The sequence below is a fragment of the Eublepharis macularius genome, chromosome 19 (assembly GCF_028583425.1).
Source record: "Eublepharis macularius isolate TG4126 chromosome 19, MPM_Emac_v1.0, whole genome shotgun sequence".
In the NCBI taxonomy this organism is placed as follows: domain Eukaryota; kingdom Metazoa; phylum Chordata; class Lepidosauria; order Squamata; family Eublepharidae; genus Eublepharis; species Eublepharis macularius.
The window spans coordinates 16199797-16214240 of NC_072808.1; the positions used below are offsets into that span (position 1 = coordinate 16199797).

General features: G+C 40.9%; 1 protein-coding gene across 1 annotated transcript in view; it reads right to left on the reverse strand.

Annotated features, from left to right (window-relative positions):
* Positions 1-13891, reverse strand: part of EBP (EBP cholestenol delta-isomerase) — a 28772-nt gene extending 14881 nt beyond the window's left edge. Inside the window, exon 1 of the mRNA XM_055003573.1 lies at positions 13816-13891. The gene's annotated coding sequence lies outside the window, so the exon portion shown is untranslated. The remainder of the gene's footprint in view (positions 1-13815) is intronic.
* Between the last annotated feature and the right edge of the window lie 553 nt (positions 13892-14444).

Consider the following 14444-nt stretch of genomic DNA (forward strand, 5'->3'; position numbering starts at 1 on the left):
ATGGGGACTACTGTTGCATTCTTCTTCTATAGTCGAGTGGTTTTTATTGCTAGATCTCCATATTTAATCATTTTTTCTTGTTCTTTTTCTTCGACACTGGCATCCCCAGGAATTGCAATGTCGATTATCCAGACTTTTCAGTTTTCCATGGCTGTTATGTCTGGTGTATTATGTGCCAATCAGTTTGAATTCTGTAATCCCACAAGATCTTGACTTGTTCATTTTCTAGCACCTTTTCCACTGATGTTCCCATGAATTCTTTGACACTGGCAAGTTATACTTTTAACACAATGACCAATGAATCAGCTTGGTGACACTGTCATGTCTAGCTTTGTAGTCTGTCTGTGCAATTTTGCTGTGTTCAGAGATAAGGTGGGACACAGTTCCATCTTTCTCCTAGCAAAGTCGACATTTTGGATTTTCACTAATTTTCTGAATTTTGGCTTTCATACATTCGTTTGCAATGCTTGTTCTTGTGCTGCGAAGATCAGACCTTCAGTTTCTTTCTTGACTGTACCCATCTTCAACCATGCCCAAGCTAGGCTGTTGTCACTTGTCCCTTCAATATTTTTTAGATGTTGCCCATGTAAGGGTTTGTTCTTCCAGCCATTTAATCTATTATTATTATTATTAAGCAGCCATACAAATCCATCATGCAACGGAGAATACAATGGAGAATAATCAACAGAAATCTGGTAGTGAGGTGACTCCTACTCCTAGCCTACCACTTTGCGGAACAAAGTTTATTTATGTATTCATTCATTAAAATCCACTTTTCCCTTAGACTCAAAGTTGAGTCTATCAAGGACCGCCAGGACCATCTCTACCCAGCTGAGGGAGAGCACACAGAGAGACCAGTGGCCTTTTAGGCAGAACTTACAAAACTGGCAGCGAGTTCTCACAATTGCCCTCGTAGCTGCCACCAGTCCCTTTGTCTATTCCAGGGCAGTGGAGTAAAGGGACAAATCTCCAAGCTTATCAGGGAACTAAAACAGAAGGTCTACCTTGCAAGGGTGACATGCAAGCAGAGGTCTTGGGACAAAGTTTACTTAGTAGGTTGTCCAAGAGGTACACAACAGAGGGATCGTGACTTTGAGGTTTCAGAGTCAAGAACCACAACAGAAGAAAAAAGGTGCAAAGATATTCAAAATAGACGAGACAGACTGTGGGGGATAAAAAAAACGAAAAACCTATAGCACGTAGCTCTAACTATATATACGACGGTATTCCAGAAGGCAAAACAGAAGCTAGGTAAACTGCAAATATCAGTCTCTTTCCAAGACTTCAGTTGTAGATCTAGAGGAGGTATCCGTGTTAGTCTGTAGTTGCAAAATAGTAAAGAGTCCAGTAGCACCTTTAAGACTAACCTTATTGTAGCATAAGCTTTCGAGAACCACAGCTCTCTTCATCAGATGCATGGAGGGTATAAAGAAACTGACCAGAGATATATAGGTGGTGAGGGGAGGGGGGAGAGGGTGCCGGGAGTGACGGCCACGTAAATGTAAATCAGTTGCAAACATGATCCAGGTTGGGTGCGACCCCTTTCCTCCACTGCTGAATCTGAATAGAATGCTTGAAGGCAGTTACTTCTGGTAATGAGATTACCATCTAGAGTCCCTATTAAATCCAAGTCTGACTGGGGGCCAAGCTACACGTGACGAATGACACTTGAACGGCAAGTGTATTTCTCCCTGTTCACTTGCCCTCCACTTAATCCACTTGCTGTTCAAGTGTCATTTGTCACTTGTAGCTTGGCCCTAAGTCAAATTCAGTTGTTCATCACAGCAAAGCAGAAACTTGGCTGCATATGAACTTCCATCTACAGAGCCAGAGTGAAAGACATAGGAGGGTTACAGCTTGAGTGGCTGAAATCAAACTACAGCCCAATAGCTCCATGTTGGTTAGCTATTTTTATACATTTTGGCAACCTAAGTGGCCCAGGCCTGCTAGCCAATAAGGAGCCCAAAAGCTGATGTCACCATTGCTAGGTGGGTACTTGAGGAGGCAAAATTTGCTGATTGTTCAGGAATGTTAATTGGCTCAGAACACTGTATACGGAGGCTCTACAGTGCTAACGAGCTAAAACATTATCTTTTCTCCAGGTCACTGTGTACCGAGAACCCCTGGAAGCTCTGCAACCTTCTCAAGCAGGTTTCTCATAAAGGCCTCCTTGACCAAAGTTTTTAAAAAATGACTCAGTTTGAGTCAGAAAAGAGCCATTTTTTCACAGAATCTTATTCCAATGTATGTGGTTTCCCCATTAGAAGAAGAGCCACTTAATTTAGAGGAAGGCTACTTAGAGGATGGTTGGGTCCGCTCCATTAGCTCATGTTCCAAGATTTTCTTGTTCAGAAGAATACAAGATTAAAGTCAGATGAATTTCCTGTTAAGTTTCCTGTCTTTGAAAGTCATAAAACCCAGAGCCAAGCTACAAGTGACAAAAGGCACAGGTTGGACGCTTGTCAGCTTCCCTCTTGATGGGAAATATAGACGTCCTGGTGTTGCAGCTTGGCTCTCCGACTGCTGTCCAATGGACTTTTCAACTGTCACTTGTCCAACATTCCACCAAGCTGCCTACATTTCCCATCAAAACTTGAGGGAAGCTGACAAGTGTCCAACCTGTGCCTTTTGTCACTTGTAGTTCCGCCGTCAGTGTGAACTCCACAAGACAAAAGGTCTAGAGGTAGGCAGGAACCGAAATACGAACCAAAATTCATCACGAACCAGGGGGGTTCGCAGTTCGCAAACCGGCAGTTCATCAGAGCCCATTTCTGACGAACTGCCATGAATTTTAGGGCGGTCAATTTGGTTTGTTTTTTTATTCATCGCCGCAGAGAGCCTGGCACCGATCAGTTTCCTAGGCAATTGGGGAGGGGCTTTCTGCAGACCTTCTGCTGCTCCAGGAGTGACGTTTTCACGAACCAAACAAACTGGTCCGCGAACTGGGGCAAGTTCATGGTTTGCGGTTCGTGAAACACGATGAACCATGAACCACATTTGCCCGGTTTGTGCCCATCTCTTTGAAATATCGATGTGGTGCTTAAAGCAGCAAAGAAATAGTTTCACATCGCAAGCATGTACATTTTGCCCTTGGCATTCATTTGATACACGTAATATTTCAAACATTTATTAATGTGTACAGCACAAATTAGCATTGTATATTCTGTGTTATCACACAGCGTTCCTCCTTGCTTCTTCCGTTACTAGTCTGAACATGCGGTGTACCAATTATGGCTATGATAGCATCTTTCTCTAACTAAGTTGCACATTAGGATAGTGGTGTAGAGAGAAGCTTCCTCCACTTAGTAAAGACAGTGGCAGTAATGGCTCTCAGTCGAAGCCTTTAACTAAACCTTACACAGTTTATATCACTGCCACCACCCTCCCTGCTCTGGTCCCAAAGCCGTCAAAGAGTCAGGTCTCTTGACTCGGGCCCCTCAACAAATCAAGCGTGTTCCAAGAAAGATCATCAGAGCCACTTGGGCACACTCAGGATAGAGTTTTCCCTCTTCAATCTAATTAAATAAGCTGGTTCAAGATGAGAATGGATCGGGCCTTCTTTCCCTTCCTAAAGAGACCAGCAAGACTTTGGAGACAGCAGAGCAGTGGCAGTCAGTTCCCCTGGCAAGTACACAGAAAGCGGCATACCAGATCATGCTACTTGATATTGAGGGCTGCTTCTGTGCTTCAACAACCAGGCTGAGCCCCCGAGGTGTTGCTGGCTGTGCCACCGGGGCTAGTGGTATGGAAGAAGGTGAACCCGTCACTGCCTGCCGGACCTGTATAGCCTGAGCGGAGAATCACTGAGGGGCTGGCAGCAGAGATCAGGAGCCAGTTTGGTATAATGGTTAAGAGCAGCAGCACTCTAATCTGGAGAGCCAGGTTTGGTTCTCCATTCCTCCAGTTGAAGCCAGTTGGGTGACCTAGGGTCAGTCACAGCTCTCTCAGAGCTCTCTCAGCCCCACCCACCTGACAGGGTGATCGTTGTGGGGATAATCATAAAATACTCTTTAAACTGCTCTGAGTGGATGATAAGTTGTCCTGAAGGGCAGTATATAAATCCAATGTTATTGTTATTGTCATGGTTGTTGTTGTTATTTGCTCCCAGTGCATCTGAGCAAGTACATCCCTCATCTCTCCCCCACACTTTTGATTGCTGGGACACCAAAAAGATTGCCAACCCATGCGCAAGAGCATGTGAGCAAACATACTGCAATTCTTCACATGTATCATAACTTAATTCCAACTTTCCTCCAAGGAGTTCAGAGCAATGTACATAATCTTTTCCTGTCCCCCATAACAACTTCACAAAGTACATAAGACAGAGATGAAGCAGCTAGCCCATGGTCACCCAGAGAGCATGTGGTTAAGTGTTGCTACCTTCCAAAATATTATTTTTTTTTAAATCCTTCCACATAGAATACTAGATGTTCACAGAGAAGACTAGGCTAAAATTCTTCCCTTTGACATCCAGTTGTCCATACACGGAGATTGTAGGAGGAACATGCAGTCTAAAGTGGCACAGCCCAGACAAAACACCAGTCTCATGCCCAAAGCATAATGTATTTAACACCGTACCTCAGTGCCTCTGAAAAGACTCTGCATATGCGGGTTGCTGACCTTAACAAAAACTTGCGACTCTGCTTAACTCGATAATCATCGGTTGTCCCTAATCAAGCTGTTCTTTTTTTTTTTTTTAGAAAATTTTTATTGGTGAGTATACTTTTCAAATTCAATACATACATTCCCTCAATATCTAATTAACCCTATCCCCCACCCTTTTCCTCCCCCCTCTCTATCGACTTCCAACAGCTTTCCAACCCTTACCCCCTCTTATTACTTGATAGTTCCCTTAGTCTAAGCACATTCTAATTTTTTTTCCAGGTATTCTATCATATATATCAAATACCCTATCAATATAGCATGCTTCTATCAATTATACTATCAAATATTCTATCAGTATAATATACATCTATCAATTATACTATCAATATAGTATAAATCTTATACCCCTCAATATAGACCAGTATAATATAATATAATATAATATAATATAATATAATATAATATAATATAATATAATATAATATATAACAAAAATCTTAGTTTAAACATATTCTATTTCTTTTAAACATATATTCTATCATATATACTATTATCATTATAATATGTATTAACACCCCTACTGTGCACCCTGCCACCAATGTGGCACCGCACACAGCACCATACTGCACATTCATTATATAATATACAATCTGATCTACCAACATAATAGTATATATAGTATGCCCCATCAGTATATTTGTTTAACTATTCCCTTATTCATATACTCTGATAAAGGTATTACTTATCATAACCTCCCTAGCTTATTCTTTAAAAAATCAGTTCTAAATTTCATCCCTCTTCTGCTATATTATAATCCAAGCTTAGATTAAAATAGATATAAATTCTTAATGGTAAAGTCACTTCTCTCTTCTGTTTAAAATGTCTTATTTCAAAAGTTCTCAAACTGCCACAGTTCTCCTTTCACATCCCATTTTTTTTCCAAAAATTGTTTCAGTTTTGCCCAGTCCGCCAAATACTGTCCCGGATCCAGGTCTTTAAGTTTTCTTGTCATTTTATCCATCTCTGCCATGTACAGCAATTTGTAAATCCAGTCCTCTACAGTAGGTACTTCTTGCACTTTCCATTTCTGCGCATACAGTAATCTTGCTGCAGCTGTCATATAAAATAACAATGTTCTATTTTGCACTGGAACATTCTCCATTCCCAAATTTAGTAGCAGCAGTTCTGGGTTCTTATTTATTTGGGTTTGTAAGACCTCATTAATTACTTCTATTATATCTCCCCAGTACTCCTTCGCTACTTCACAAGTCCACCACATATGGTATAATGATCCTTCGTGCTTTTTGCATTTCCAGCACTTATCTGACATTTTAGCGTTCCCCAGTGCAATTTTCTTCGGTGTTAGGTACCATCTGTATATCATCTTGTATACATTTTCTTTAATATTCGTACACGTTGTAATCTTAATTGTATTCTTCCACAAGTGCTCCCATGCCTCCATTGCTATTTCTTTATGAAAATTTATTGCCCACTTCACCATCTGTACTTTCACTGTTTCATCCTCAGTGTACCATTTTAGAAGTATCTTATAGATCTTTGAGATTTGTTTCTTGCCTTCTTGTAGCATTACTTCTTCCAATTCTGTATTTTCCATTCTTATTCCTCCCCTTGAACAGTCCGATTTATAAAGATCCCTTATCTGTCTGTATTGAAACCAACTATAGCAAGGAGACAATTCTTCTTGTGACTTTATTCTTAATGTTGAATATTGTATTTGTGTTATCTCCTTATAAATTAAACGTTGCTGTTCGTTCTCGACAGTTCTCGGGTCTATTACTTCATACGAGACCACCCAAGAGGGGATTTGATCTTCCAGATACATCTTATATTTCTTCCAGATTGTGAAGAGGCTTCTTCTAATATAGTGATGCAGAAACAGAGAGTCCGCTTTTATTTTATCGTACCATAGGTATGCATGCCATCCAAATATTTTCTTATAACCTTCCAATGCCAGAAGCTTGCGATTTTTCAACGTTATCCAATCCTTTATCCATGTCAAACAAATTGCTTCATAATACAGTCTTAAGTTGGGCAGTTTCAAGCCACCTCTTTCTTTCGCATCCTGTAACACTTTCATTTTAACACGTGGTTTCTTGCCTGCCCACACAAAATTTGAAATTTTTCTTTGCCATTTTTCAAATTGTTTACAGTCTCGAATAATCGGAATAGTTTGTAACAGAAACATCACACGAGGTAGAACATTCATTTTTATTGTCGCGATTCTGCCCAGCCATGATAAATTCAACTTGTTCCACTTTATCAAATCTCTCTATTTGTATCCACAATTTCTCATAGTTGTTCTTAAATAAGTCTATATTTTTTGCGGTTAGTTCAATTCCCAAATATTTTACTTTGTTTGTTACCTCGCAGTCCGTTAATTCCATCAGTTCTTGTTGTTTCTGTTTGGTCATATTTTTGCATAGTATCTTTGACTTCTTTTTATTTACAAAAAAACCAGCCAGATCTCCAAATTCCTTTATCTTCTTTATTACCTTTGGCATATTGTCAATTGGATCCTCTACAATCAACATTATGTCGTCCGCAAATGCTCTGACCTTGTAGGTAAACTCTGTTATCTTTATACCTTGGATTGTGTCATCCTCTCGTATCTGAATCATCAATATCTCCAAAATCAATATGAACAGCAATGGAGACAATGGGCAGCCTTGCCTTGTGCCTTTACTTATTTTCAGTTTTTTTGTCAAATCGTCATTCACTACAATCACTGCACTTTGATCTTTATAAATTCCTTTAACTGCTTGTATGAACTTTTCTCCCATTTGCAGCTTTTCCATGGTGGCGAACATAAAGTCCCAGTTCAGATTGTCAAATGCTTTTTCTGCGCCTACGAAAAAGAAACCAACCTCCTTATCACAATGCTTATCATAATATTCAATAGCATTTATTACTGTTCTCAGATTGTCTTTAATTTGTCTATTAGGTAAAAATCCCGCTTGTTCATCTGCAATGAATTCCGACATCCATCCTTTAATTCTTTCTGCCAACACCTTTGCAAATATTTTATAATCATTGTTCAACAATGAAATTGGTCTATAATTTTTAACATTAGTCAAATCTTGTCCTTCTTTTGGAATCAATGATATGTTATCCTCCTTCCAAGAATCAGGAATCTCTTGATCCTGCATAGCACCATTCATCACCTCTTTCAGGAGAGGTGCCAATTCTTGGCCCATTATTTTATAAAATTTTGCCATTAGTCCATCCGGGCCTGGCGCCTTCCCCAATTTCGTTGATTGAATAGCTTCTTTTATTTCTTCTTCTGTCACTTCCTTATTCAATTTCTCTTTCCATTCTTCAGAGAGTGTCGGAAGTTTCATCTTATCTAAATATTCCGCTATTGAATCTTTGTTCACCTCTTTTTTTTGGTATAATTTTGCATAAAATTTTAAAAAGGCTCTACTAATGGCGACTTGATCACTTAATAGCTTATCATCTTCTCGTATCGTACTGATAATTTTCTTCTCCTTCCTCTTTTTTAGTTGCCATGCCAAATATTTCCCAGGTTTATTTGCATCTTCAAACGACCTCTGATTCATCCTCTTTAAATTCCACTCCAATTCTTTATTGTTCATTGCTGATAACTGTTCTTGCAATATTTTTATATCCTGATATATTTTCTTTTTGCCTGGTCTCTTTTTGAGCTGAATCTCTTTGGCTTTAATTTTTTCCATAATTTCTTGTCTTTTCTCCTCCTTTTTCCTCCTGTCTCTTGCATTCAAGTCCATTAGTATCCCTCTGATCACGGCCTTATATGTGTCCCAAACCTTATTTGTCGATACTTCTTTATTCAAATTGTATTGCAAAAAGAACTTGGTCTCTCTTCGCAGCAACGCAATATTCTCATCCGTTTGTAACAGGTCTTCATTTATTCTCCATCCTCTTCTTTTAGTATTCTTACCAAATTTCCACACAATTGGATTATGATCTGAGCCTACCTTTGGCATTATTTCCACCTCTTTAGCCCAGAGCGACAGTTCTTTGGAGGCCCAGATCATATCAATTCTTGATAGTGTAGAGTGTCTTGCAGAGTAATATGTATATTGTCTATTCTTGGGATACTGTCTCCTCCATACATCCTCTAAACTTTCCTGTTTCATGATTGCAAAAAATGACTTTGGTAATAGTCCTCTTCTTTTTGTGTAGTCTTAGATTTCTTGTCTTCCTCCAAGTTTGTAACTCCATTAAAATCGCCTGCCAATATTATTTGGTCATAAGACAGTTCATCTTACTTTTGTAAGTCCGTAAAAATTTTTTCTTTTGCACCATTAGGCGCATAAATTCCAATCACCAATGTCTTTTTTGAATTCCAAATTATTTCCACCACCAAATATCGAGCTTCAACATCACTGAACACCACTTTAGGCTGTAGTTCCTCCTTTATATACAACACAACACCCCTCTTTTTCTGTTTGGAGGCAGCTATAAATTCTTTTCCAAGTGTTGCCATTTTCAAATATTTTACATCTTGCTTTCTAATATGTGTCTCTTGTAGGCATACAATTTTATATTTCTGTTTTACAAGCCAGTGGAAAATAACCTTATGTTTACAAGGTGAGTTTGGTCCATTTACATTCCAAGATATAATTTTACACTCCATGATCAAGGTTTTGTGGGTTTTGGTAAGTCCTTTTCATTTTTACTAATAAAATCCTCCATTTCCTGGCCAGATCTGATGCTCTTTCTTACTCCACCAAACTCAAATGTCAGTCCCTCTGGTATTTCCCATCGGTATTTTACTTTCATTTCTTTTAACATCTGGACTAGCTCTCTGTATTTCTTTCTTTCCAACAACACCGATCTGGGCAGTTCCTTCATAATTCTTACCGCCTTTCCATCAACTTCTAGTGGATCCTGAAACTGTTTGGTCACAATTAGTTCTCTTGTATTTCTTGTCGTAAATTGCACAATCATATCCCTTGGTAACTTCCTCTGAGACGCAAATTTTGAATTAATTCTGTACACCACGTCTAGGAGAGCTGCAATTTCCTCTTCCTCCTTCCCCAGGTACTCTGCCAAAAATTCTGTAATCTGCTCTCGGGCGGTCTTTTCCTCTGTTTCTGGGATCGAACGAAATCTTAGCTGTTTTTCCATTTGTTTACTTTCTGCGATGGTCACTCTCGCTTTCAGTCTTCTCATCTCTGTCCTCTGCAGATCCATCGTGTTTTCTACTACCTTCACTCTCTGCTGCGTATCTGATACGTCTTTTACCAGCTCTGCCATTTCCGATTTAAGTGTCTCTTTAAAGTCTCTAAAGTCTTTTGCCATCTCCTGTATCATACCTTTGAGCTCTTTATTGCCTTCTGTAACTTCAGAAACTTTTTTATCCAGATTCTCCATCGCAGCTTGCCACTCCTTCTTCGACATCGTGGGGCTAGATTTACCCCGCTCCCACGAGTCTGCCCTTTTCCTTAAATCCGTGGCGCTGATTTATTACTTCCAATTGCTTTAAAAAGTCCCAATTTACTCAGTTTTTGTTAAAAGTTGTTTTGCTCAGTCCAAAATGTCGGGCGTTTTTTCTCTATGATTTTAACTTGAAGCAAACGCCCTTACCTTCTTCCAAGATGTCCTACTTCCTGTTAACTTGAAGCCAAAACTTTGGCCTTCTCCGAAATGGCGAACTTCTACTTCCTGTATTAACACAGAGCGCCTCTTGCCAGTCTCTTTATGGTCCTGACGTACTTCCTGTTTCTTTAATGTTTGCAGCAGTTCTTGCAATATTCAAGCTTTCCCACAGTCCAGTATCTCTTCCCACCTCAGGTATGTAAACAATATCCAATTTTCCGCCTTAACTACTGTTTAAAATGTCACTTTTTAAATTTTCCCTTGCCAGAATCTTCCCCTTCACTTAATCAGTCTGTTCCTAATCAAGCTGTTCTTTGAATGCTCTGTCTCCACATGGTCATACCTTGCCTCGGTAGTTAGTGTCTCTATAACCTCCCCAAATCACTTCTCAAGCACGGGGTGTGCTACATATATAAAATGTGTACAGCAAAGCCCTCAATTCTTCCTTCCCTTGCGGCTTGGCTTCGAATCAGGCTTAGCCCTAGAACTCATGCCTGAATTCAGCCCCAGGAGACTGAATTCTGACGGTAATAATAACCAGTTCTCCATGTATCATTGTGACCAAGGGAGCTTCCACATCATAGGAATACAGCAGTGTTCAACTCTACATATAGTTATAATAAATGGTTCCCAATAACATTGGTAATCATTTACAATTCCTCCAACCTCTTTCCGTCACACTCCCGATTTCACCAGGAGCCTGCAGTCAATTTTTAAGGCTCCATTAGCACAAAATCACCAATGGGAGAGAATGCAGCTTAATTGTACAGCAACTGCTTGGCATGCAGAGGGACAAAGGTTCTATCCCAAGTACATCCAGTTGAAGGGATCAGGCAATAGAGGACATGAAAGATCTCTACTAAAATCCTAAAGAGTCCAGTAGCACCTTTGAGACTAACCAACTTTATTGTAGCATAAGCTTTCGAAAACCACAGCTCTCTTTGTCAGATGCATCTGACAAACATTGCTGAGCTTCTCGAAAGCTTATGTTACAACACAGGTGGTTAGTCTTAAAGATGCTACTGGACTCTTTACTATTTTGCAGCTAACAGGGCTAACGCCTCTGGATCTATGACTACTAAAATCTTAGAGAGCTACTGCCAATATAGACAATACTGACCTTGATTGACCAATGATCTAATTCAGCATAAGGCCGTTTCATATGTTCAGTTAGCTAATGCCATTTAGAATTAGCACCATTGCTCAGTGAGTGATATCCAAGGAGGAAATTTGAAAAGAAAAATGTTGCAATCTCCTAGCGATGATTAGCAGAAACTTAGGGGCAGCCATAGGAATACCTCCATTACTGTTGGAGTGGTTGCACAAGTGTCCTGGGACAGGTGTAGGGTTACTGGATTTGCAACATGGGTTATGTGATACTGCCTTGAATTAGTAGCGCAATTAGTTCAAAGGCATTGGGGGAATACTTCTGCCCACCTCTGTGAACAGAAAGCAGGAAAATCCAGATGAGGAATGATTTCAGCACAGCACCCCAACAACATACACACCACTATTGTAATTCCACAGAACAACTCGTATTAGAACAACACTATCTAGTACACACAGAACAGCTACAGCATGAAACAACGCAGGGTGGAACTATTCACATAACTGTGCAAAGCTGATTCTGTGATGTAGGTCAACCGGTGCCAGATTCTTGCCAAGGGCAAAAATATCTCTCTCACGGCTAATACTCAATGGCTCAACTCTCCTACAGATCCAGCACACACAACCCCTCCCCCACACACTTTCATTATCAATTTCATCAATTTCACACACAAAGGTACTTATACCAATTCCATCCCTTTATCTAGCAAGAGTAGTATTACTCTGGCAAGAATCCAGAGGAGTTAGCCGTGTTAGTCTGTAGTTGCAAAATAGTAAAAAGTCCAGGAGCACCTTTACGACTAACCAACTTTATTGAGGCATAAGCTTTCAAGAACCACAGCTCTCTTCGTCAGATGCATCTGACGAAGAGAGCTGTGGTTCTTGAAAGCTTATGCCTCAATAAAGTTGGTTAGTCTTAAAGGTGCTCCTGGACTTTTTACTGTCTGGCTGGAATGGCTCTCTGGGGTCTCAGGCCTCTCGGATCACCTATTACCCTCACCCTGAGTAACTCCAAAAGCCAGGGACTGGGTCTTCTGAAGGGTAACGCAAATGCAAAATAATGTTTTTATTTCATTATAACATGTATCTGTCTTACCTTTCTGTGGACACAGTCAGGACCCAAGAAGGGTACAAGAAGAAATGAAACGCAACTACAGTCCATACAACAAGTCTCATAGACTGTTTGAAATAATTCTAACATCCTGGCCAGAAAGCCTTACTCTTTCCAGGAAACCGCCCCATGCAAAAGACACAGGCAATTAACCTGACCCTACACTTGAGAATAAGGGGGCTGTAAATCAGACATTAGAAGCTAAGCAGGGTTGGCCTTGGTTAGTAATTGGATGGGAGATCTCCAGCAAAGACCAGGGTTGCAGAGGCAGAGAACGGCAAACACCCCTGTTTGTCTCTTGCTATGAAAACCCTGCCAGGGGTCACCATAAGTCAACTCTGACTTGAGGGCACTCTCCACCACTTCTCTGTAGATATCTAGTATTCTATGTGGAAGGATTTAAAAAAAAATATTTTGGAAGGTAGCAACACTTAATCACATGCTCTCTGGGTGACTTGAGAGCGAGATTTCATTTAAAAGAACTTGTTGAGAGGTGCAGAATTGCAATATGGCTTCATAAGTTTCAACCCTTCAGGGGCTTTAAAACCAGTGCCTTAAATTGGACCTTGAAAGAAGCAGCCAGTGCTGCCACGGAACCACATAACAGGGCCCGGATCACAAACGGGCCACAGCGCTTTGCATAAGCCATCTGCATAACACCTCTTCTCCCAATTGGAATGCCTTCGCTTAAAATGCTTCGATTAGTACCACATGAAAATGAAACCCTGCCCTCAAGTCATAGTTGACTTATGGCGGCCCCTGGCTGGGTTTTCATGGCACGACTAACAAAGGCGGTTTGCTGTTGCCTGTCTCTGCAACCCTGGTCTTCGTTGGAGGTCTCAGGGCCAAGCTACAAGTGACGAATGACACTTGAACGGCAAGTGGATTGAGTGGAAGGCAAGTGAACAGTGTCTTTCGTCACTTGTAGCTTGGCCCTCATGCAATTACTAACCAAGCCTAACCCTGTTTAGCTTCTGAGATCTGACGAGCTCAGGCTCTCCTGGGCTATACAGGCAAATAAACCCACCAAACAAGGTTGCCAACCTCAAGGTTGAAATCTGAGGGCAGTGCCCAAGGAGGGCAGCATTTGGGGTGGAGAGGAACCCCTGTGAGGTATAATGCCCTAGAGTCCACCCTCCAAAACAGCCGCAATCTCCAGGGGAACTGATCTCTGTCATCTGGAAACCAGTTGTAAGTCCAGGAGATCTCCAGTCCTCCCCTGGAAATTGGAAACCCTAGCAAACGATAAGTAGCCTCTGAGCACGTGCAGAGTGCATTCCTGCCACAATCTTTGTTCCTAAAGTTAATTTTAAAGTTATTTTTAACTGAGCTCCTAAGCAGCCGGTTTTGACCCTACAGGCTTTCGCGATCTCCCGCAAGATCCTTACCTTCCACTTTCAAACGCTGTTATAGCGGTTTCCCCTTTTACTACTACAGACCCTTTAGCTCCGTGAGCTGTTATCTACGCTCCACCCACTGAAGCATCGCAACCAATCAGATCGCCTCGATCCGAATAGAGGGCGTTTCTGGGTCTTCCCTCTTACCTTCAGAGGCGACGTAGCCTCTGACGTCACGGAGACCCTGGCACGATGATTGGCTAAGGCGCAACTAAGGCGATGATCGGTTCATGGGGAGGAAGGTTAAGTGCTCCTGTTGGAAAATGAGTTGTGGGTTTGCACAATCGGTCAGCCACAAATAACTATTAACGAATATTTAACAAAGAGATTGCAGTAATCTTTATAGTTACTTTGTGGTGCGAGTTACTCCAGTCTAAGGCCCATTGAAATGAATGGGTTTAGACTGGAGTGGCTCTGTTTAGGACTCCACTGACGTTGCCAACCTCCAGGTGGGTAAAAAAAAAAGGGGGGGGGCGAGAGATCAGGGTACAAAGAAGAGAAGAATAAGGGATAACCAGCCCGATAATCTCATTACTACCATTGAATCAAAGTTCTCTTGTGAAATTCAACTGGGTTTACGTACTTCTTTGTATAAATATACAAAATTGCCAAATCATCAA